Source organism: Phalacrocorax carbo, chromosome 1 (genome assembly GCF_963921805.1).
Source record: "Phalacrocorax carbo chromosome 1, bPhaCar2.1, whole genome shotgun sequence".
Classification (NCBI taxonomy): domain Eukaryota; kingdom Metazoa; phylum Chordata; class Aves; order Suliformes; family Phalacrocoracidae; genus Phalacrocorax; species Phalacrocorax carbo.
The window spans coordinates 210,431,383-210,456,966 of record NC_087513.1 but is presented as its reverse complement, the minus strand read 5'-3'; the positions used below and the strand labels follow the sequence as shown (position 1 = coordinate 210,456,966).

The following is a 25,584-nucleotide window of genomic DNA, read 5'->3' as shown; positions in this document are numbered from 1 at the left end:
ATTGGTCAGTGCAAAAAGGCTACCCCGGTGTATGTCGCATCTCCAGCACGCCTCTCACTTCATGCTGTAGGAATAAGCTAAGTAGGAAGAATAAACCACCACCTCCAAAAAATGGTTACAGATCTGCATCGTAAGCACGGACTCCTCTGGGCCTTATGAGAAATCTCTTGTTAAAGAACACAGTTCATTACTTTGTCATTAGATCATTTGATTTCACAGCATTAAGGTAGAAGCTTTTGGTCAGAAGGAGTTGGTGTCATTTTTTTACGCAAGCGCGACCAGTATATCAGAGCCCGTATAGGAGGATTGTGACAGTGACCGGCCTTCGCAAAGCCATCCACAGCTGTGCCTCTGAATGGCCTTGAGAATCTGACAAACATCACATTAAGCTATAGAGAGCAACTTAGAGGAATTTGTTAGCTACCTTTAAAAATATATTTTTTCTCTCTCTTTGTTGTAAGGAATTTCTAAGACAGTGAATGAAACATGCAGTCACGGTTTTCTTCCCTCTTGCAGAACTTCCAATAACTCTGTGTGTGTGTGTGTGTGTACACGTAACTCTATGATGTGTGTGTGACTGTGTGAATTTTTAAACCAACATATATGATCACTGAAAAAGCAAGTTGTTTTGAAATCAGCATTAATTGCAACAGAGACAGAGCAAGACCACATGTATGTCATTTTGACAATTAATATAATTAATGTTAAATGAAAATCTTTTTTACTGTTTTTAACACTCCAGAAAAGAGCCTTTTTTGAGTCTAATTAACCTGTCTCGTATGGAAGAAAGAATAAATGGAGTGGCTTTTGTTAGCTGCAGACCTGTGCTTGATTATGCCAACAGCTGCTTCTACACACCTGCCCAGGACTACATTTCTTAAGCAAAACCTTTGACCTATCGATGGCCAGAGGGATGTCCTAGAGAGGATCAGGCATGAGTTTAAGTCCTGAATGAGTTTAAGTGCTCAGGCTGTGAGGCCATATGCCAGTAGGTTCTCAGCTCCTTGCACAACTGAGCTCTACATGACCATGGACAGGAGCTCCGATGCTTGGTTGCCAAAACACCTTGATTGCTCCAATGCAGTTGTAGCAAGCAAAGCGCTTTCGTGTCGTGTTGCAGTGAGACAGAACTGTAAATTTGAGAATGAGGCCTCTAATAAAAAGTCAGCTCCTTATATGTCTTAAGCAATAAAAATGCATTTTATCTGTGTCAGTTTCAGAATATCCAATTAAATTTTAAATATTTTTTGGCATTAACACTGTATAGATGTAATTCTGTATGACTGTAGTCCTAGCTACACCTATACTAATAAAGTCATATCAAGTGTATCAGTCTTAATAAAGTGTATCAAGTCTTAAACTGATACCATGGTTCCTGGTACAGTTTTTGGCTTGGACAAAGAGATATTTTTGCAAACAAATGTTGGCCATGGTTTAGGTATTAGCTGAAACCACATGGCATTGCCATTCAGCATTTTAAGCACAGCCAAACTATTTTAGCCTTACGGACATACATCAGCTGCTCTAAAAGCCAGAAAATAGTCCCTGGCCCAGTATCTAGGGTATATATATCCATAGAATGCCCTCCTATAGACATGGACTTGCATGAATCATCTTAGTGATGCTAACGATGATTTAAGAAGAGTCCAGCAGTTGGACTCTTGAGTTGAGTTTGTATAAATTGCTCTGGCTATAATCTTTTGCTAATAACAGAATAATAGAATTGTTTATTATTACAGTTCTGAACTTGAGATTTAAATCAATATTTACCTCATTGGGGGTGGGGCGACACAAAAAAAAAAAAAAAAAAAAAAACCCCAACCAAACAAATCCAACAACAACAAAAAAAACCAGGCGTGGACAAAACCAGCCTTCTATGGTTATTTTTATCTCACATCCATTTCTTTTGGTCTGTTTTCTTTATGTCTCCCTCTGTCACTAATTTGTTTTTGCCATTTTTGAGTTTCTGTTCAATTGCTGACCTATGGTTCTTTTAAAACAATTGCTTCTTAGAGTGCTTCGCATTTAAGAGCAGTCACAAAATCATGACCTAAAAAATAACTTTATTTTAAAGAACACTTTGATCTTTTTCAAACCATGGTGCTTTACAAAATCCAATTAATTTTCCCAGTGTGATCCCTTTTAGCCAAAGTAAGCGAAGAGTACAGAATAACCGTTTTACTTATTGACCAGAAGCTGACTAATTCACTGTCTCTTTCTCATGCTTTTACCAACATTTGCTAATGTTTGGGTTGTGGATGCTACAGCAGATGTTTACTTGCTCATAAGTGAATATTTCTAGCAGCTCTGGTTTCATAGTTTTATAAAACAATTTAAATGTCAGAGCATACTGGAATTGACATTCTGTATATAAACTCAAACTTTTTTCTACCAGTATTAGCTTGCAGCTTACTTTGAAAGGAATTTATTACTACTTATCAAGATGAGATCAATATCACATGTTATACGAAGTTTGCTTCTAGATACCGTGTGGCTGGTCTTGTCTTTATTTTCTTCCTCTTCACTCTCCCGTTTTCATTTCCTTCTCTTTTGTATTGTATCCTGATTTTATACTTATATGTCTTTAGTATAGTGCTTATTGTATTGGGTTAAGCCTATCTTTTGTTATTTAAATCTCAAGGATTTTGCCCTTAGGAATAAATCACCTGGGTTCTTTAATGGACCTTTTATAAATACTATAGCTTTTCTCTGCTCATCCTTGAGATAAAGCTGCTGTTAATTCAGCATTTTTAAACTAGGCCTGATTCTCCTCTGTTTGAGAGTGGAATCCAAAGAAAATGGCAGAGATGCCAAGAATTTGACAGCACTGGTCTGAAACATCTTTGGTCCAATTCTGAGTTCAACATTAAATTAATATTCTTGTTCCGTGGCCTGTACTGCTGCATCTTATCTACCTGATTCTGTTCAGGTTCCATTTTATACTTCCTATCATTACTTCTAAAATGTTCTGTATTATTCTCTTTGTGTTAGGACTCATTTTAGTCATTTAAGGCCATTGGTGACTACCTGACCAAACCTTTTATGGAAGGTGCTTTACCCATGCATAATTTTATTCTTGATTTCAAATCATGATCTCTGTTCTGTGCTACAGCCTTAGCAAGAACTGGTTTCTCTCTAGCAATCCTTTACAATTTTCTGTGTAAATAAGCAATCTTGTGTTATGCTTTCAAATATCTTCCTTGATGTACTGCTTCTGTTTATTGTCTCTATCCTTATATCTAACTAGTTCAAATTCTCTGTTACTCTTAATTTGTTTTCCCCACAGTCCTGTAAGAAGGTTCTGTTTTGCCTTTTATTATTACTTCTAATGAGAAAGTAGAAACTGGTTGATAACTTTTCAGTGGAGTAGTTTTGATTAGAAAATGTCAATTGCACAGAATTGGCTTTTTGAAAACTCTGTGAGATTTCTGGAAATTAGGAATATTGCTTTTACATGTGGGAGTCAGAGTCTATGGCTCCCAATTCCCTTATTCCCATACTATCTCTCTCTACTCAGGGTAATCTGTTCCTGCAGACCATCCAATTCAAGAGGCTTCAGCAGTTTCAGGATCAAGCCTGACAGTGGAAAAAGAACAAGGTTTCTTTTTTTTTTTCTTTTTTGCTTTTTTGTTTGTTTGTAGTTTAGTTTCAGTTCCAATTTGAGACAATTTTGCCTCCAAAATTCATTTTTTGTCTTGGGATGGAGAGTATGTTTCTGGCTCAGCAAAATTCTCCATCCTTGCACTATATACAACTGTAATATGGATGGGGCAGAGCTCAGTAGGCCCTGCTCTCTTCAATCCACTGAGAAAGAGAGTGTGTTGCATTGGGTACTAATAGAGAGCCCTTCTGACCAAGGAACTGTAATTTATACCCTATATTATCTCTGGACACCTAGTCTCAGGGTATATGTGTGGTGTATGTAATCTCTCTGCCCCGGTCCCTGCTCAGCCACAGAATTATCTCACCTTTCTTCTGCTCTGTTCTCTCTTCCTCTTATTCAAAAATCTCTGTTTCAGCTTCTTTTAATTTTTTCTGCTTTGGCACAGTCCTTTACCATATGTTTGTGATTCACCAGCTGTCTTATAGTTTGACTTCTTTCCCCTGCTCTGTCTATTGATTCTCCTGTTAAGATGTATCCCAACAGACCGCATCTGTTTCCAAAGGGCTTTCTGATGCCCTGTAAACATGAATCTCTTCTGAACCCATCAGCTTGGGATCCAGTCATTCAAAACAGTGCTGCTCTGGCAGAAGGATGGACCGGCTGAACTGTCCGTTCCAGCTCTCATCTGTTCGTGCCCAAGGTCTGTGGCCCCAGCGTGTGACTGGCTTTTCTCCCTGACATAAAGAATGACGTTAGTTTTGTTTCTGAACACACAACCTCAAAGGTCTACTGAAAGCTAATTTAATTCAAGATGAATTTGTACTTAATGGACACCGTACACCACCTCCAAGTGGAGCTTACTCCCTTTTGAATACCTCTCCAACGCTGACCAAGGTGCCTAAGTGCTTTGCCCACCCACCACTATAGCTGTTTAATAGCACAGTTTCAATGCTGTATTGCTTGTGAAAACAAAATTTGGCTCAGCACTGTATAAGCAAATGGTGCAGGGCCATTCCCAGCCCCTGCACTCTCACAGCCTCACACCCAGATACGCTGCTGGTGAGGTGGGAAGGATGAGCAAAGCCAGGGCAATGGGCAGCAGCATGGGCTGGCTTTAATGGGTCAGAGGTTGTTGCACCCACTCTACACTGAAAAATTAATAGCTCTTGAAATAAATATTATTTTATGGTAAAGATGATTTTAGTTGAAATTGCATAGCAGCTGGGTATATTCCTTGTGTTCAAATTATATGATACACATGGCACGTGCCTGGGGGCAGGTTTACTCCTATGAGCTTAACAGGTGCAAACAGTACAAAGTGGTCTCTGTGAAAAGATGCTATTGTCTTCAGCCCTCCTCCAGAATTCTTGTGGTCTTAAATTTCTAGCTGAGGCTTAGCTGGAGTCCTTCTGATCAGTATCTGTCACACATGTTGACACAACATGTCTCACAAGTGTTATTAGTCATTGTTTTTCCAGCATAGACTTTCTTCTGCTGTTGGCTGCAAGTCTGGCTTCAACACAGAAACCCTGTGCTGCTTATTATTTTTTTGCCCATTACAGCATGGAGAACATAAGAAATAATGAAGACTCTTAGGAGGAGAAAGTACCAAATGAATAAGGATTCAAATCAGGTTTAATGGAGGATTTTAATGATGGCGCTCCCTGCTTCTTCTAGATCCCGCTCTGTTCGCTCTCTTTTCTGTGGCTCTTGCTCTGTAGTGCAGCAGTGCTGCATCTCATTTGGCATCCTCTACTGATGCTTATTTCACTCTTCTGAGGCTGTCACAAATGCAGGAATTATTTTGGAGAGGGGATGTGTAGTTTTATTCTCTTTCTCCGAGGAGCCAGATTTTTCTCATCAACAACCAAGACTTCATTTCTGCTCAGCTACATAAATCCTCTGAATTTTCTTGTGCTTTTTCAAAACTTTCAGACTTTTCCATTCTCTGGATTAACATTGGGTAGATCGTACTCTCCTGGCAAGGCACAATGTCATAATCAATTTTCGGAGCAGTAGCTGCACGATGAAAACATTTATCTTTTCAGCCGTGGTGTGGCTGTGGGACAGAGGGAGCAGAGGTGTCTGCCCTCCTGCCACCACGCTGGCCTTCAACATCACCAGGAGCATGGTAGCACTCCTCCCCTCTGCAACAGGGTCAATTCACCCCTTTACTCACCTGACATCAGGTTTTTAAGTGTTGTCAAACCTCAAGAAGCCGGCACAGCAGTTACATCCAGAAATGTTCTAAATCACATCATTCATGAACCAACTCTTTGGGGAAATAAGCCATTTTCAGGGCCGTTGTGCTGGCTGCCTGCATAGATGCTTTGTTAGGCTGTTATCTTGGGATGTGTTTGTTTATCAGGAAGGAACAAGGAAATTGGTATGAGCAGCGAGGATTTTTTGTTCTGCAATGGGGAGTTTTTATCAACTGAAAAATATTTTTTTTTAACCAATTCTGAATATTAACATTGCGATTCTGCTTTTAAAAGTCTGCCTGTGATTTATGCAATCAATCTGCAGTTCATGTAACTGAACTATATGAGTGCTCAGCTAATATCAGCAGAGGGAGGTTACCTCACCCTGTAGGGAGCAGCTGACTAGTCCAAGTCCGAAAGACAGCTCATCTACTGCAGACAGTGGCTGCCTCTCAGCAGCAAGGTGTGCTAACGGGATGGACGTGTCTGCTATTTGGCAGCCAGAGCAATTCTCAAGGCAAAGGAGCCCTAAGACGGGGATGTTTCACTGATTCACCTGTCTCCATGACACTGCAGAAACAGAGGCAAGTGAGGCTGGAGGTGGGCCTGCTACCCCTACTGTCAAGGTGATAATAAAACTTTAAGTCAGCAGAAGCAATTTAGAAGCAAAAGGCATTAGAGCTCATTACTAACTCCTCAAGGAGTCCAGCTCCCAAGCCAGCTATCTCCTGTGCAAACCTTCAGAGCCTTATGAACAGCAGCAATAACTGGAAAACAGTGCAAGATGCTGTCAGAAGTTTTATTGTTTCCCCACCGACACAAAAAATTTTCACTGTGGCTTTGCATTTGGCCTAGCAAGAGCTATTTGCACTCCGTTCTCCTCTGGCATTAGGAAAACCTGCATAGATGGATTGAGGGATTTACAGGAAACCCTTCTAACTGATCTAAACTTAATGTGGTTGGTATTATAGCACGGTAGCTCTGTTAGAAGTAGGAATTAAGGAATTATAGGGGACAGAGTACTATGGCTTGAACATATATCTGCCTTTTAGTCACAGTCGGTATAGGACATTTCAAACTGAGGCAGGATCACCCTGCTCTAGGTACCTGTCCATACAGAGCAAAAAAGCGCAGCAAGAGCGGTCTGAAGAACACTTAGTTGCAACACAGGAGTTTAATATTGTTTATACACAAGGCAAATACATAAATACCTATGAAACATTTAAACAGTACTGTATTAAGAATAATAAATATAGTTTATGATATATATGTCTTCTAGAAAGAAGAGTGAAAATAAAAATAATATTAACAGCAAAAAAGCATAGAAAAAAATCTTATGAAGGTTGCACAAGGTCATGGCTGGCAGATGTTGTGTCTTGTGTTTTCTGTGCATGTGTGCATGTTTTTAATTTAGTTGAATGGAATAAAGACTCTTCTTGACAGCAGAGGACCCCAGGGTGCCGATCCCATGTACCAGTCAAGACAAGGAGCTGAAATGTTGGGGGCAAGTGTGGAAGAGGTTTCTGGGGAAGAGTTGTGTCATTTTCTTTGCTGTTTTTAAAATACAGGAAGCACTTGTCAATGTAGGGAGCATGAGAAAATATCCCTAATATGAATAGCGTTCATCTTATATGTGAGTTTTATTTCAGGAGTGGGATATGGATCCTTGTTTCTCCAATTCTGCTGCAGCTGCATACAGGATCTGTAGGTTTGTAGTCCTCGTCTTCAGTGTGGGGCAGACATACAAAAGGGCCCTGTAATGTGTGTAAGGTCAGGCCATATCTCCTTGCTTGCTTGGTGGCGTTTTGTTTGGGGTTTCGTTCATATGCAGAGGCCACTGGGTCTATTAGTAGACTTTTTGCTAGAAAGCTCTTTCCGATTCTCTCCTGACACATTTGTTCTTCCTGGAACTTGCATGCCCCCTTGCAAGGTAACACCCTCTGTTGGGGGGGGGTGTCTTTAAGGTAAGATTACAAGATTAGAGTGTGAGATACAAAGGGAATAAGGGTGTAAAATTATGAAGACATTGTAGAGAAATGCATATAAATTATGTTTAGTCAGAGTCCAGAAGAAGGTTGAAAGAGAACTTTAAGACTAGACAATTGCAGTCAAATTTTTCATAGTTATTCCATTTCTGTAATGATTCAGCAGCCATTTTCTGTACACAAGGAATGTGTCCATTTATTTTAGAAACTAAACAGCCAGATAAAGTTTCTGTTAGCTTCATGAAGGTATTTTAAAGTCTTTTAATAAAGGTTTCCACTAGACTTAATAATTTATTCTTTTTCTAATTGTACGAGATGCTCACAAGACATATCTATTCAAGAACCAATCTTAGCAACAACATATTATTTTCACTTCAGTTCCTAGATTACAACAGGTTTTTTTCATGTTACTTTTCCAGCGCATGTGAATTCAGAAAATTATGTGGGCAATGAAAGCATTAGGTGATACTCTGATCAGAGTCTCACAAAATGCCTTGATTTTCTTCTGTATCACTAAATTTCTTTGACCTTCTTGATGCGTCCAATGAACTGAAGGAATTAAAATTATGAAATACATGAGATCAGAAATGGGCTTGCCTAATTCCATCAATAATTTCAAGTAAATGTCCTGACATAGAATAAGTAAACTCATAAAATTTTTTCTTACCATATTGCAATTTACAATAGGAAATATTTTTCCATTCTGGTTTTTAAGCATCTTGATATACCCAGGCTTTCAACAGAGCATGAACTGTTCTTTGTCTATTAAGTGTTACTTTCTGTGCCGTATTTTCCTAATCTATTTTTATTTTGTTTGGTTAGTATGACTTGATTAAGTCATGCTTAACATCTCTGTCTTCAGAGACAGAGCAAAAATGGTTTTGCTCATTGTTTCTGTGCTCCCTGTCAAACCTGGCTGGAAACAATGCTGAACATGAGGGAAGTGTGAGGCCAAAATCTTTATTTAGATGAACAAGTAAATATTTTTTGTCATAGTCATGTTGTTTATATTTGGCCTCTCATCGATTCTGAATGCGAGTGTTGTGTGTACGCTCTTGAGAGCTTGGATGGCAACTCAAAAGAGGCATTTAAGAGGCAATTTCTTATTCTAAGCATATTTGGGAGTATAAGTGATCCTTAGTAGACATTTTTTATATGTATGCATATAAATAATATAGAAATATATATTTCTATATATAGGGAAAAATAACCCTCATAATTCTATTAAAGTAATTCTTATTGTACTTTTAACATCATATGTATTATGGTGAAAACAAATGGTATCATAAATTAGTAAATAACAGCTGCATTACTAGAAAAAAACACACAATTTAACTCCAATGTGCAGTGAAGCCCCCAAAAGAAGTTCTCAAGTTTTAAGTGGATGCATTTCCAAAGACAGAGATAAGAGCAAAGGAGATGTATACCTATATTTGTCCTTTGTGTTTCAGTATATGCTCTGGGTCATAATACAACTCCCCCTCAAGATCTCAACATCCCTACTACTAATAGCAGAGGAACCTGCCAAGCAAAAACACATATGTTAGAAGAGGAAAGGGACACTCATCATAACTAGAGAAAAGACAGCTAAAATTTCATAACAAATATTTCAAAATCTAGTATTTTTTCAGGAATGTAATGCACAGTTATAACCAGAGATCATGGCCCCTAGAGACCAATTGTTGAACATTTTTGTTCCTTTCCAGGGCATAGTTACTATAGTCCAGCAGGGAATGTTTTGGAAAAAGGTGTGATTTTGATGAATGTTTGAAAGAAGTGGAGGGACAAATCAAATAAATAGTTGTTTCACGATTAAACAAGTACTCCAAAATTATGCAACTCATCTTCAGGAGCAATACAGCGTATTGCCTTTGTAGAAAGAGAAAAGAGCTAAATGCAAATAAAATAATTAGAAGAAAAGTAGATGGAGATTGATCCTGGAAGTTTGACAGAATAAATTTAATAACATGGAAGAGAAAAAGAAATCTGAAAAATGAAAGTAAAGTTGGTTAAACACCAAAACTGTATATTTTTCAAAAACCTCAACACCCTAGAAAATCTTCCAGAGCTGGTAAATGACAATTCATTTAAAAACAGGAAGGAACGCTGCATTAAACTCCCTTTTCCTCTAATACTTAATAAAAAGGATGTACAGTAGAACCCGATGTTCATCTACCATGTGTGAAAAGACAAAAGGAAATTAGCATCCAAGCAGAATCAGTAAGAAAGAAGAGAATGGCAGCAGGTTCTTCAACTCTAAAACTAAGCAAAGCTTATCTGTACAAATTTCAGACAAGAGACCAATTAGGTGTATTTTTTTTTTAAATCAGAAATAAATCTCCTGGAAAGACTGAGAGATTTATCAGTGCCCTGGCTAAAATCTTGGATACCAAATTTTGGGAAACATGCAAAATTTTCAGCTTGCAATCACCTGAATAATAAGTAAGAAAGGGAGAGAGAAAAACTCAGTAGTACGAAGGGCAAAGTAACTTCATAAGTAAAATGCTAATTAAAGACTACATTTTGTTTAATTGAAAAGAATTATTCACAAATCAGAGATTATGCTGAATGGAACAATTTTGTGTAGGTAGTAGCAGGATGACTGGATGGTGACACTGGGAATATGATAGTTTCTGGATCATATACAAAATCAACACAGTATATGTGCGTACAGGGGAAAGGATGAAGTGCCTGGACATGAGAGACAGAAGAAAGTAGACAGTGAGGGGATTTTAAGTTTTACAATATTCATCCCAATATGCAAAATATTTGATGTGTTAAGGAAAAGGTTAAAAACAAATATAGCAAAGCATTCAAATTTGGTACAGTGGCAGGATAGAACTGAGGAATACTTCAAAACAGGAAAGACAAAATCTGGAAGAAGGGTAATATGGAAGAGGTGGCAGTCTTCAACAAACACTTTGAAAGAAGAAGTGGCTTAATAATTTTCTCTATTTATTTCTTTTTTTTTCTTATGTGGTGGAATGAAGGGGGAGGGTCTAATTTAGAGTCTCAGCTACACACAGAACAGCAACAGAAATAGTCATCTCAGATGTGACCTGCATTCCCATCTAGTAAGTACCGCCTGGTATGCAGAAGATATCTGCTGACACTAGTTCCTTTCAACTGGAAAATAGTTCACTAAGTAAATTATCTATGATAAACAGTTATGAACCTAACAATTGCTTTTCTCAGAAGCTTATTTAGAAAATGTGGACTTTTATCTTCTTTTTCCACTCTGCAGGTTGGTCGAGGGACTTTGTGAAGGAATGTTCTTGGGCACTGAATGTGGAAAGGCCTTGGGGCTTTCCTTAGGGAATATTGTAATGACAGCAAAGGCATAAGAGCGGCAAAGAAAAATAATTCTTTTCCTTCCAGGCTAATTTAAAGATAGTAGATAAAAAACGTGTGATTTTTTTAAAAAAAAATGCTGTAGCTTACCTCCAGTGTGAAAAAGGAATGTTTTAGTGTCCTTAATTCACACACTTCTGAGAACAAGCAAGAGAATGCTTATAACAGGAAAGACCAAAGATCTCTCTAGACTAATATCCTGTTTTCAGTAGTGATAAACTATGGGTACAAGATGAAAAGGCAGAGCAATTTTTGTAGTTTTAAACAACATTTTACAGAGCGGGTCTAAATGACCTAAGTGAGTTAGACGTGGTTGTGTTTGATGATTCTGCTGTACCCATTATTGGGATATCTTATTAATCCTCCTTAAGTCTCATGTTGAAAAAAAATCTTCTGTTTTAAAAAGAACAAAACAGAAGGTAAATGTGTTAGGTGGGCGAAGGCTGCCGGTACCCAGCATTTGTTTTATTCTCCTCCTGTAAGCTCAGGACTGACTGTCTTTTCAATGGTCATAGAACACAGAACCCTGTCCGGTGATCTTTCATACCACAACATCATGTCTCTCATAATACAAATACATGGTGTAGGTAATACAAATACTGCATTAAATGGCTCCGTTCATAGCATTGTGCTATATCAGTGTATTAACCCACCTTACTCGCTTCTGTCACTCTCTAGAGTAGATACTCTGTAAATAGCAGAATCATTCCTGGGATTCAGTTGTAGCGTAGCAGCCGTGCCTCCACCTTCTCACCATGCCAAATTTTGATGGAATAGGAGCTGTTTGTTCTGAAACTGAAACTTATGGACTGAATGTACTTAAAACTTCTTTACTTTAACGATTTTCTTTGTTACTGAGGTAGCTGGAACAAGCTCACTTGAGCAGGCAGGAATATCTCTGCAGTGTCGAACAGCTCAGGGGCTGTCTCAGTCCCAGCCAGTGCTTCATCTGGCAGGTGCCTGCAGCTTCTCCTTGTGCCATCTGCGTGCTCAGGCTGCTCAAAACCAAAATGAATGTATTCTGTTCATCTGTTTTACTGAGAGGAGGACACACTTCAAAGAGAAAACATGATTTCACGATGGTAATATGATGGTAAAACAGGTTGAAGTTTCCCATTCTTTACTGTCCTTAGCCACTACTATCCCTTCCTCCTCCCCCCCAATATCATAGTTTATTACCCATGCTAATTATTGATTCATCAGACCAGTGAAAAAAATCAGAAGTGTTGTGTTTTTTCTTTTTTAAATAAAAGAAAAAAAAGGGAGGAGTGGGTGAGGGAGGGTTTATGTAACCCAAAAGATTTCACAAAATTAGTTTAGCACAAAAACAGTTGAGTCAGCATCACTGAAGGAGCAATAACGTGTGAGAGGATGGAGAAAGGAAAGGGAGAAAGTTCCTGTGCTGCTGTAAGGAAACTCAGAGGTGGAATTGTACTCTGCAGCATTGCCGGGGGAACGAGCTCTGGGAGCCAGGAGGGTTGTGCTGCTGTCTCTCTAAAGCCTTGAAACACTCTCCTGAGATGCTGTGATGCATTGTTAGGAATGAAAAGCTCAGGGGCTTGAAAAACAGAAAGGGCATCCCATGTAGCTCATGCTCCTACCACTGAAATTTGGTCTTTAATATTTTATTTGCTGTGCATTTCTACTCTGAGGATAGCAGCATCCCAGACACAGGGTTCCATCTAGTTCCCTCTAGAAATTTTACAGTATGAAAGATCCCACAGAATTATTTACTTTATGTTTCCTTCATATTATTTAGTCAGGTTTTATCCACTCTTGTCCATTTTCAAATCAGGCTGCAATGACTGTTGTTATGATCGTGCTTGGATGTCACATATGCAAACAGTCTACACCATCAAGTATTTGTAATTTTTCTGCAAAAAGACAATGAACACTTTTAATTCACTCTCGCTGCCCACATTGCACATCTCCAATGTCATAACACCTTTGTGGCACAGACTGCATTACGTTTGTCATCTGACCTGCCAGAGCAGAGCTGGAAATTCAATATTGCTGTTCAGTATGCTGTTCACCAAGATTGGTGGTGAGCTTAAAACACTGAAAGCCTATAGTACTTGTACTGAGCAAGTTAGTTCAATGCACCTTGTATTTGATTCTTTATGTTTCTATCCTTGTGCTAATAATAGTAGCAGGACTGCAGAAAAGACCGTGTCCTCCTTCAGTGCATCCTGAGGTAGGGAGTGTGAATTCTGAGCTGTTCCCAGCAATTTTTCAACTGGTTACATGTCGGTGCCTTGGTACAGGATGGAGGCGTGGTGGTAAATCCCAGCCTACCCTGGTTAGCTTTAATAAGAGCTTTCTTTCCTGGGGAATTAGGAAGGTGCTTGCAAGGGCTGCAAGATAACCATTATAGGAGCTTTTTCAAGTGTTATGTCTGGAATACATTGCGTTATTTACATTTATTAAAAAAAAAAAAAAATTTGAACCGTTTCCATCCCACTTTTGCAGCCTTTTTGTTATGACAGAAATCCTTTGATCTAAAACATGGCATGATCCAAAATATGCTGTCATTAGCACAATGAATCCCACTGGTTTCGGTGACCATCTTGGACTGTAGCTCCCCAGTCCTTCATGGGTCACGAGCAGCGGTGTAGTAACGGGCAAGCTGCACGGCTGTCTTGTAACGGAGACACTGTGGTGTGTGGGACTGAGCGAGCAGGTGAACGGTGTCGCTCAGACATCTTCACAGTGATTTGGAATCACCAAATTCAGCCTTAAGAAAGTGAAGTAGAAAGCTCTTTTTTAGCCATACAGTAAAGCAAGAAAACTAGTCAAGAATAAATCTAGTGGTAGTATGAAGGCACGTCTCTCCTCTAACAGGCTGCTTCAGTATTACTTTTCAAACTGCTGTAAACTGGCAGACAATAGAGTTCTTGGAGAAAAAGCCATGCCGTAAGTGTGAGAAAAGGCCACTTAGAAAACTAAATTTGCAAGACCCAGACATCTGTCTTCATCTGCACCTACTGGTCAGCAAAGTCAGACTGAGTGACACAGAATTGTCAAATTTGAGCCAAACAAGAAACAAACCAAAACAAGAAATGTATTCCCTGACTGGGCATCCTCTTCTGAAAATGCCTGGCCTCCAGCCTTCACAAGTCAATACTAAAGAGAGTCAAATGTCACTATAAATTATATCTTGCATCAACAAATTTCCCCATATACTATATCCCATATGTAGATGTTGTTTCTCACCATATGGTCAGGAAAAACCTACCTCAGCTGCAGTGAGAGGAGCACTTAACTAAAACATCAGCTGAAGCAGGAGACTCCAGGTGGTTGAAGCTCAACTTATATGCTCCAGCAACTCACAGGAAAGCAGAAATACATGCATGACCATGGAAGCAATCAAGAATTAAAGACAACAAATGCACGGGCTTTTATTCACTGTGAACCATACAAAAATCTGAATCTGAGAGACAGATTTTGGATGGGAGTAGATGGGGGGATTCACTGGCCAACAGTTGAGTCAGATGGCAGAAACCACCAAACTTGTTCTTCTAACAACATATTTCTGAAAGTCAAAAACGCTTCTTCTTCCACCTGGGACCTTCACTTCAGTATGTCCTTTTGGCTAAAATTTGCCTTTTCAAACCAGCTATCCATGTATATTGGGCTCCCCAGTTTCAGAAGGACAGGGAACTGCCTGAGCAAGTCCAGCAGAGAGCTACCAAGATGGTCAGGGGGCTGGAGCATCTCCCTTATGAGGAAAGGCTGAGAGACCTGGGTTTGTTCAGCCTGGAGAAGAGAAGACTGAGGGGGGATTTCATCAGTACCTATAAATATCTAAAGGATGGGTGTCAGGACGATGGGACTGGACTCTTTTCATTAGTGCCCAAAGACAGGACAGGGGGCAATGGGCACAAGTTGGAACACAGGACGTTCCACCTAAATATGAGAAGAAATTCCTTTCCTGTGCGGGTGCCAGAGCAGGGGCACAGGCTGCCCAGGGAGGCTGTGGGGTCCCTTCCCTGGAGACATTCACACCCCGCCTGGACACGTTCCTGTGCCCCTGCTCTGGGTGTGCCTGCTCAAGCAGGGGGTGGGACGGGATGATCTCCAGAGGTCCCTTCCAGCTCCTGCCATTCTGTGATTCTGTGATTCTGTGATATTTGCTCTGAGGTCACTACCACCAAGGGAAACCTTCCCTTCTTCAGAGAAACCAGTAACTGTGTGCTTGGAAGAGGTGCAGGAGAGAGTGGAAAAGTGTGTGGAAAGCTGGGATAGGTTCCTCCAGGATTTTCTGGGATGTTTGGAAATTCTCTCTGCTGAAATGAAAAAAAAAAGCATATTAGATTTGTCTAATTCCCTCTAATTTGTAGAGATGCTACAGCACTAACATACCTACCATTCTTAAGAGTAAGCTTTACTGGAAATGAAACAGAACTAGACTAGCTATTCAATACTGTAAAATACATTGTTTGGAGGTCTAGTTATCATTTTTTGATGTAGCATAAAATAGAAATATTTATACATATCATATTTAAAAAATAAATTAGATTGTATTATAACTTACCAATTAATGGGCTTTAACTTGCAGTCTTATTGTGCCATAAACCAACTGTGAAAATGCCCTCAGCAATGAGTAACCCAGTATATTTCTGCATTAAAAAAATATTTCATAAGCATAATTACATTTATTTTTCAAAGAAGAATAGTCTGTCTTGAGCTATGGCAATAAGAAAGATAGTAGCCTGTGCAAATAGAACTGAATGGAAACCAGATTATAGATTACTGTGATCCAAATCATTTAATCATTCCCCTCTTTTCTGCTCCTTTCCTCAGTCATACTGTGCTTCTTTTGCCTGAGTAAAGGTTATTCATTGGATAAATGCTAGTTTTTCATTCTGAAAGGCTTTTCACTGTGTTTATTTGCTACTGCATTTTTTTCCTTGTCAGTTAGTGTTTAATATAAAGAAAATAATATTTGGAAAGGAAAATATTCAAACTGTAGTCATTTGTGGGTGCTATTAAATTGACATCTTGGTTTGGTCCTGATTATAGTTTTTAAATGAAGAAGGCGGCTTAGCACTTTTATTCATTCTTATTAATTTTGCTGTCGAAATTAGCCAGCTCTGCTTAGTAGGATGTGCTGAGACTATATAATGGGTGCCCAGATGCCAGAAGATAACAGCTATATAATAAGCTGTCTAAAATAAAATATTAAAGTATTAAAGGCAAGTGCTTTTTGTTTAAAGAAATAAAGGTCTTGATGTTACAAAACCACAATATTTCTAGCAATGACAGTTCCATAGAAACACTAGTGTGTTATCAGCATCAACAGTTTATATATAGTGAAGTTTTTTAAGGGGTTGCTGAAGTTGCCTTGTTGGATTAAAAAATTTATTTTGTCAACACAATATGCAGATTTATTTAGGAAATGTGACTTTAAATAAAACATTGGGAAAAATCTTGTAAGAGAAGTATAAATTATTGCCCTCGTATTCCTTGGGTTAAGGTTATGCCATTTAGCTTCAGTATATAAACTGATAAAAAGAATATTACAGCAAGTCTTCAAGAACCTATGTTGTACATGAAATATTCCATTTATAAAGGCATATTTCTAAAAACATTTATAAAATGTTTAAAAATCAATTTTTGCAAGGCAAGAGTAGATGGTCTTATTATTTACTTCACTGAGTGCTGCATTAGACCTTAAAGCTGGCCCTGTTTTCTTCAGTCAGCTAAATGTGTCCCCAGCAGCAGTGAAAAAATACACAGCTTAATCTGTTCAAAAATTATTTCCATCACTGCAACCTCCATCTTTTGTTGTGTATTATAGACCTCAAATTTTTTCTGGTAAATCTAAGCTGGCTGGAGTTCCTGCTCTGGTACAATTTTGTAAGGCTAAGGTGATGAGTCACACCATGGAAGCTTCCAGAGCACCTGTAGGCAGCTTAGGGCCAGCCTGGTTTGGCATTTTAGTATTTCTAACCACTGACTTACAGAGGCTAACTGGGCTCAGTCTCAAGAGAGACCGACCAGACTGGCCTGATTGGAAGAGCTGTACTGCAAAATTCAGACCTAAGCTGGCTGTTTTGAAGACAATGCAGTCAAATAAATTGATTAATTCCATTATCTGTCTTCTCCATAAATATATAACTGCTTTGGGAAGCATTAGTATTCTGCTGCTGTGAGAGGTGGGACACACACCCACAAGCCCTGTGTGGAGTGATATATTTGCACACTGTTGCTCATGAGCCATTTCTAAAAAAAAAGCAAAATGAGAATGCAATTAAAAGTGGAATTTTCTCTTTTTTTAACTGGTTCATTTAATAATCCCGTTGGAGAAGCTGGGAGACAGAGAGTTGGATATGCCGCTGGAGAGATCATGGTGTGGGCACAAGGCTAGCTAGAGCAGCCAAAGCATCTTTTGAGGTTTTGCAAATTGACCATAATGAAAGTTATGACCATTTTCAGTTATGACCATTTTCAGTTATGACCATCCCCTCAAACTCTTTTTAAAATCTTATGGAGTAATATAAATGTTTTATTGTTTCATTTAATATAAGACAGTAGGTATTGTGAAAGTTTGGATTACAGGTACACTGCAGCCTACTTCCTCCAGTGTTTAATCAGCCCTATAAATCCTGCTTATAATTCTGGAAAACAGAAAAAAGGCAAATGTTTTAAAAAAATAAGAGTTTGGTGGTTCTCAGCTTGGGAAGGTTTCTCTTAAATCATTCATTACTTCTGTAGGCCTAACAGAAGGAATAGCGGTTTAGACTTTTTGTTGTCTTTTGCTTTGAAATGTAATGAATAAACTACAATAGAAAACATTATTCTTATCTCAGTTTCAGCAACCAGAAAAAACTTTTGCTGATATTTATCACATTTCAATGTTTCTATGAAGCTTAAAAGTCATAAATATTAAAATAGAATCATATCACTTAAATGTGTTCATTTCTCAACAAATATAGCTGCTGGTTATCACTCAAATAATTCATTAAGATTCATAACTAGCTGCGTTGCAAAGAGGGATGGAATTTATTCGGTATGATATGATATATAAAAATATCTACATATCCCCCTTCAGAAGACTACATCCCCTTGAGTCTTGCAGAGAATCCTCAGTGCATTTTTCCTTTGAAAACCTGTGATTTAGGAGGGCTTTGTACTCATTGACACCATGCAAAATTTGCTTTAGAAAAGAGCCACACTAGCTAGAAAATGTTGCTCGCTCCCACTTTATCTAGTTGAAAACAGCAGCTGGTCTGGATTCTGTTCATGTTTTGAATAATGCTTTTCACCTGAACTGTCCCACCTACACCTGGCCAGTCCTAGCTGTTCGATGTTATTCCCTGCTGTTGCCTCAAGATCCTGTTGAACAGAATAGAATAGAATAGAATAGAATAGAATAGAATAGAATAGAATAGAATAGAATAGAATAGAATAGAATAGAATAGAATAGAATAGAATAGGATTATTTTCAGTTGGAAGGGATGTACAAGGATCACTTAGTCCAACTGCCTGACCAAAAGCTAAAGCATGTTGTTAAGGTCCAAATGCCTCTTAAACACTGACAGGCTTGGGGCGTCAACCACCTCTCTCGGAAGCTGGTTCCAGTGTTTGATCACCCTCTCAGTAAAGAAATGCTTCCTGAAGTCCAGCCTGAACCTCCCCGGTGCAGCTTTGCACCATTCCCACATGTCCTATCACTGGGTCCCAGGGAGAAGAGCTCAGCACCTCCCTCTCCATTTCCCCCCCTGAGGAAGCTGTGGGGAGCGATGAGGTCGCCCCTCAGCCTCCTTTTCTCCAAACTAGACAAACCCAGAGTCCTTAGCTGCTCCTCATAGGACAAGCCTTGCACCCCACTGAGCATGTTTAGGGACCAGCACAAGGATGCAGCAGTGCAACATCAGCTCGATGCTCTGGGGGCCTGCTTTTAAGTCCTCATTTTGTCAACAAATTCCTGTGTTGCCCTGATATTGCAATGCAACTATTAAAGAGGCATGGTGAGCTTTACTGAGAAAGTGCTTTAGGATGAAGTTTATATCTCAGCACACCACACCTCTAGTTATCTTCCCTCCTACCTCCCTTACTAATTTACCCATCCATCCCCTCCCTCGCTGTAAACAGTTATTCTATACGCATACCACTGGGACTTGCGAAAGCTCTGGGGTAGCCCCAGCTGCGTGAGTCAGCACACAGCGTGCCTTCCCGAACGGATGCCTGTCAGGCCACCGAGGACGGTCTTTATGTAACACTTGTCATTAGAGGAGTGATCTAAAATTTGCTTTCTCAAGAAAGCCTTGTACATTGTGTCTGCAGTTTTAAGTGGATTTCTTAATCTGTGTGTTCCCTTCTCGCGGGAGTGCCTCACTTTGTATTCTGCAGTCCTGCGCTCACATGTATCTCCTGGCTGTAGTTTCTGTGCCTTTCTGAACAATTTATAAATACAATGAGCAAGAGTGGTTTGAAACATTCCTGGTGGAATTCTTAAAGATTTCTGCACTGCTTACCCTTGCTCTCATGCATGCTAGTAGGATTAGCTTAACTGTGAGTGGTTTTGAAAGTTCACTTAGAAGCACTACACTAGTTTGTCCTTTCAGGAAGAAAAGTCCTGTAAGAAGCCAACAGTTCTTTGTCATTTCAGATTATGTACTTTTTCCTTCAACATTATTTTATTGCATTCTGAAGGATGATTATAAGCAAGACTTTGTACCCTCTACAACAACGTATTTGCAGTTCACACCTCGTTTTATAAAATATTGCCAATGCCATACAAGGGAACATTTGCTGTGCTGATATTTAACTGCTCTCAGTAAGATGGTACAATCGGTAGGCAAGTCTTAAAACCAGGAGCTCTAAGTTCTTCCTGGCTCTACCAGGTTTACCATGTGACCTTCAGTTAGGTCGTGCTCTTACTCTTATAGGTAAAAAAAGGCAGCTTTCATGTACACGTGCTGAAGAATACAAGGGCATTAAAGCTCGTGCCTCACAGACACACCAGATGGGACAATAATGTTCATTTTCCTTGGAGTTGCTACTATCGGATATTATGTTCTCAGGTTATGTGGTTTGGACAATATGGAGGGCCTACAAGCTCAATTCAACTTTTAATCAAGATCACCTGAGAGTGGAATTGACTTTCTGTTGATGGCAAATACTGCAATATTTTATCATGCTATGACCCCTAGCAAAGAAATACATTTGTAGGTAACAAAAGAAAACTGTGAATTATGCTTGGTTGTCTCACAATTCAATAAGCTTTGCTATTGCAGCTTAGCTATGAAATAGCTCGTTGTTTAAAAGATCCTTAATGTTTTCATGGTAAGTATTTTAGCCCTGATCTACATAAAATGAAAACCATATAGTGACAAATTCTAGAAAGCACTAGGTGAAATTACATCCAGTAGAGGTGGCAACAGCCAGGAGATATCCATCAGTTGTGCGATTTATTAGTAATTGAGATCATCTTCAAGTTATGTCGTAAGTATTTCTGTCTATGGGTAAGGGTTTTCCTTGAGCAGGAGTTCCTTCTAGGATTCTTTATATCAGATTACCTATTTGATAGTTTTTATGTGTAGATAAATATACTTGAAGAGTAAATGAGAAGACGGAAACCAGAATATGTTAGTATTTATGTTCTGAAGAAAAAATAAGTTGCTATATTCAGGTCTACTAGAACTTATTCTGGCAGCTCTTCAATAAAAATAAAGCGATGTAACTTGAGTTTTCCTCTCTTTCATTAACTTGTAATACACCTGCCAGAAAAGGTGAATTACAGATAGGAAGGTGAGCTATTATTTGGTGTGATAGGCAGTCGTTTTTAAAAGGGAAAACATGGAAGGATTTCTTTTGTTCTCTCTTTTTTTCTACCTTCCCCTTCTTTTTACAGTGAGGAAATATCAAATGAAGGTAGGAATGAGGCTGGCTTATCAGATATTGGGGTGTTTGTTTTCTGTTTTTTTGTTCAAGTGAAGTTTACCCAGAGGTGCTTTTTATACTATAAATGTTAGGCTGCAGATTAAATCTGTGCACTGTTCCTGTGGAACAAGAGGCAAGTTTGAAAGTACATAAAGGACATAAAGGATTTAAAAAGCATAGCAAAAAAGGTGAGTGACTCAGGAAGGAGCCTTACTAGTGAAGCTCAAACAAGGGGCAATAAGTCTTTCTGTGAATTAGTGTCTTGATGTGTTAGTACCCAAAAGTTTTTTGGAAAATAAGCAGAGTGAGCAATAATGGGGTTTATCCTGTTTAATGCTGACCATAGCAACTCATTTTTTTTCCGTTTTCACAAGCATTGAATTCCAATGAAATACATTGCTGATTTCCAATTCTGCTTGTAGAAAACAGGAAAGTGTTGATCAATATTACAAATGGTGGATTTTATTCCACTGTTTTCACTGTTTTCATCATAATCATCTTGAATGGATCTGTGCCTAATGTTAAAAAAGCAGAGAGGAGATAAGCCACTAAATGAAAAGCCACTAAAAATAGCAACAACACAGGTAGCAAAATATAAAGAAAAGTCAAGAATGAAGGACTAGGTGCTTACTTTTCAGGTTGCAACCCTCTCAGTTATTGCCACTGAGAAATGTGGGTTTTATTGTGACATCAAACACTAAAATTAAAAAGGGAAGAAAACAAAATACAAATATAATAAAATAAGAAGTATTTCTACTACAGATTTTGCTGTTAAATATTTTTCCTTACTGAATTTCTTATTGTATGCTATAGTGTATAGAATAAAGAGAAATGAGACTGAAATCTAGCCATATAAGGAATCTAGTTTTATAAATATATATCAGGAAGTGACACGTACGGAGGTGGCTGCTGTTACTACCTCTTGGAAGTGCTGGTTTTTAACCACAGTAACATAACTTTGAAAGATGACTGACTCTGACTTCTTTGTACTCTGTTAAGCATAATCTCTACAGACAGTCTTGAACTACATGGAGGATGACATGAGAGCTGAACTTTGAAGAGGAAGGTATGCTTCTCTGGAAAATGCAAAATGTCAGCATATTCCTAAAATGGATGCAGAATACATAGTCAGGCAAGGGATTGATGGGATAATATTTTTGACATTATTTTATCCACCTGTAGAAACTCTGGGTAGATATATAGGGACCCTGTGAAGCAGAAAGCAGCCTTCTGCAGTCCCTCAGCAGCTCTGTTGAACTCCTAAGCTGTATGGCTGCAAAGCCTGCTTCTGTTCCTATGTTGGGGAGTGACGGGGCAATGTCTGCTCTGGCATTAAGTAATCTTTCACATGCACTTATTCCCCAGGGAGTAGGGTATGACTTTCTCCATCTTGATGACAGTCAGTCTCCAGGGGTGCCAACAACCCTTCAGCCAGGGACAAAGTTTAAAGGGGATGTCTGGTCTTAAAACTTTTATTTATTCATCCTTCTTGTTGTTTCTCTGTTCTATTGCTTAAAAAAAGATAAAGGAGAAAGGGTGTATGGGATACCAAAAGTCACTCTCTGTGACAAAGTCCAAGAAGTCAGTGGTATTTCTTAGTGGTGTTGAGTGGTGAAGAGTTCTCCCATCACTTTCTCTTCCTCTTGTTTTTGTTTTTTTTTTTTCTTTCCCTCCACCTCAGAACCAATAATGCAGATACAATGCCAGTTTGGGAGATTTTCTCTTGACGTCCATAACCCAACTCAAGCATGTTTACAGATGCACAAGAGTCTGCAAATGGCAGTTGTTCCTCCGTCAAAAAAGGACTCTATGTTCTTCCAGTTTCATTTCCTCTCCTGCATCAAGAGAAATACCATTAAATTCAGTAGAATTAAACTGCTGTAAAGCCAACACGCCTTAGGTCCTCAGTAAAAGCTGTTAAGAATAATGCGTCCAGAAAGTTATTTTTTCAGGACCTACCTATATCCAAAGGAGTTAATATGAGCCACGTTTAGAAAAAAAATGTTTAGTTTTAGATGTTCTGGGTTTAGTAGACTCCTTTTTAGCAGTTCAAAGTAATTGTAATGCAGGTTATCTACTTGTTTTGAGAATGCTTCAGACCTCTGAAGGTGAGGTTCTGTCAGAGGACAGAGACTCAGAATCAAGGACAAATGGTGATGAGTTTGGAAAACCCGTGCCTTTATGTCTGGATTTATTTTCCACACTGCTTGCATGATTCCCAAATTATTAGCAATTTTAGATCAGGTTTTTCCAATGCCATGACTTTGTCTTCCAACACTGACACGTGATTGTCAGTTAACACAAATTAATCCGTATAGAATGGAATTTAAGTTGATGAGTTTGAATATTAAATTGCCTATATCATCCACCGTTTTGGAAGGTGTATACTGTGCTTTCTTTAGATACTCCAGGACATTAACAATAATGGTACAGCAAGTGTACAACCCTACAGTGGGAAAATTTAGGCCACACATTTTAGTGTAATTTCATGTTCTATTTGGGCCTCTTTTCACTTATTTATTTACATCACAGAATCACAGAATCCCAGGTTGGAAGGTACCTCAGGGATCATCTAGTCCAACCTTTCTACGAAGAGCCCAGTCTAGACAAGATGGCCCAGCACCCTGTCCACACGACTCTTGAAGATGTCCAACATGGCCGAGTCAACCACTTCCCTGGGGAGATTATTCCAATGGTGACTGTCCTCACTGTGAAAAATTTCCCTCTGGTGTCCAGTCAGAATCTCCCCGAGAGCAATTTGTGTCCATTCCCCCTTGTCCTCTCCATGGGACTCCTTGTAAAAAGGGAGTGTCCACCTCCTTTGTAGCTGCCCCTTAAGTGCTGGTACGTGGGGATGAGATCCCTTCTGAGCCTACTTTTCTCAAGGCTGAACAAACCCAGTTCTCTCAGCCTATCCTCATATGGCAGTAAAAACACTACCTAAGACCCCAAAATTCATAATGTTTAAAACAGCAAGAACTTTTATACTTCTGTTGAGGGGTAGCTTTGGTGCCTGTCCACGCTCTGTGTGTGTCTGAAGGAGGACCAGGGGTTGTTGGAGGACTTAGTGGGTGCCTGAAAGTGGAGGAGAAAATGGGAGGTTCTGTGATGAGAGACTCCACATGAATCTGCAGAGAAAGTGGGGATCTGTACACTGAGGATGCAGCATATCCCGGTAATGATACCAGGATCATCAGGTAGCAGCAGTGAAAGATGGTATACGGAGAGATAGAAATGCAGCTCCCAGTTATGAAGGAGTCAGGAAGCTCACTGTGATGAGGGCTAAAAATGTGCAATGATTTTATTAGAATTGACATTTTCGTGTAATCAGCGAAAACGGTGCTGAAGCTTAAAGAGCAGTTCAGATACTGTGAAACTCAGGAGAGATTTGGGAGAGACAGAAACTGTGTTCCCTTTGGGATGTCTCTCTCACTATGTTAAAGCAATTACATGAAGGACTACCTCTCTGATTCAGCACAGCTGTTCCTGTGTTCATATACCTTAATACTAAACTAAGCTGATGCTTGGATGTAGTTGTTTGTGAATCACTAATAATATAAAAGTTTTATATTCAGAAATACTGAGTGTCTAAAAGTGTCTGACATCTGGGGTAGATGATTTCAGAGTTTTTAGCTAATACAGGACTTTTTATTTTTAATGCATAACCAGGTTCTATTAGTGACTCTTTAATATTTGTGTTAAACAAAAGGAAATCTTCTAAATGGAGACTTAGTCATAATTAATTAACCCAGAAATAAGAATTTTAAAAAAGGTTTCTATGCTATCTTACACTGCATAACAAGTAACATCTTTTTCACACCAGCTTTTGTTCAGTAATGTTTATTTTTACTCACTGGTTTGCTCTAATAACTTTGGAACTATATTAAGAACTTGACAGAATAGACAAGGTGAAATATTTAGATAATAATGGCAGTTGAGAAGTACTACTATTCCAGGGTGGAATCCAGATTAAGGCATGTGCCTTCGGGTATGTAAATCAGGAGTGTTCTTCTGTGCCTTATATAACCTACTGGGTGTATAGAGAACACCGTCCTTTCCAGTCTGCTCTGGTTAGGTATGCATTTGTCAACTGAAAACACAAGGATTCACCAGGGCATGTGAAACACTTTATCCGTTCAGGGACCTGTTCAATGGGCATGCCAAAACAGGTGTAGATGACCATAGGGGACCTTCTGGCCAACTGGGGAAGTGCGTAATGAGTTTAGGTGCTTATATTGCTGGGAGGGCCCAGAAAGCAAAATGGCATCATCGTTGACTTGAGATTTATGTCAGTTTAGGATTTATGTGAATTTTCACGTCTAAATCTACCATAGGTAGCACTTCTCTGATACTACTCTTTCACATTCTGTTTTAACAGATGATGGTGGAAAGGGTCTTTGTAGCATTTTAAATTTAAAACCCCATCTCTGATCTGTTACTCAGTTTATCATTGAAATTTAATGGGATAGTTGCCTACTGAATAGAAGACACTTGAATAATTCACAAAACCAGACTGCCTTCATATTACTGATAAGTAGAAAATGGGCACAACTCA

At 39.0% G+C, this 25,584-nt stretch overlaps 1 protein-coding gene across 14 annotated transcripts in view; it reads left to right on the top strand.

Moving 5' to 3' along the window:
* DLG2 (discs large MAGUK scaffold protein 2) overlaps nt 1-25,584 on the top strand; it is an 883,409-nt gene that overhangs the window by 688,183 nt on the left and 169,642 nt on the right. The window lies entirely within an intron of this gene.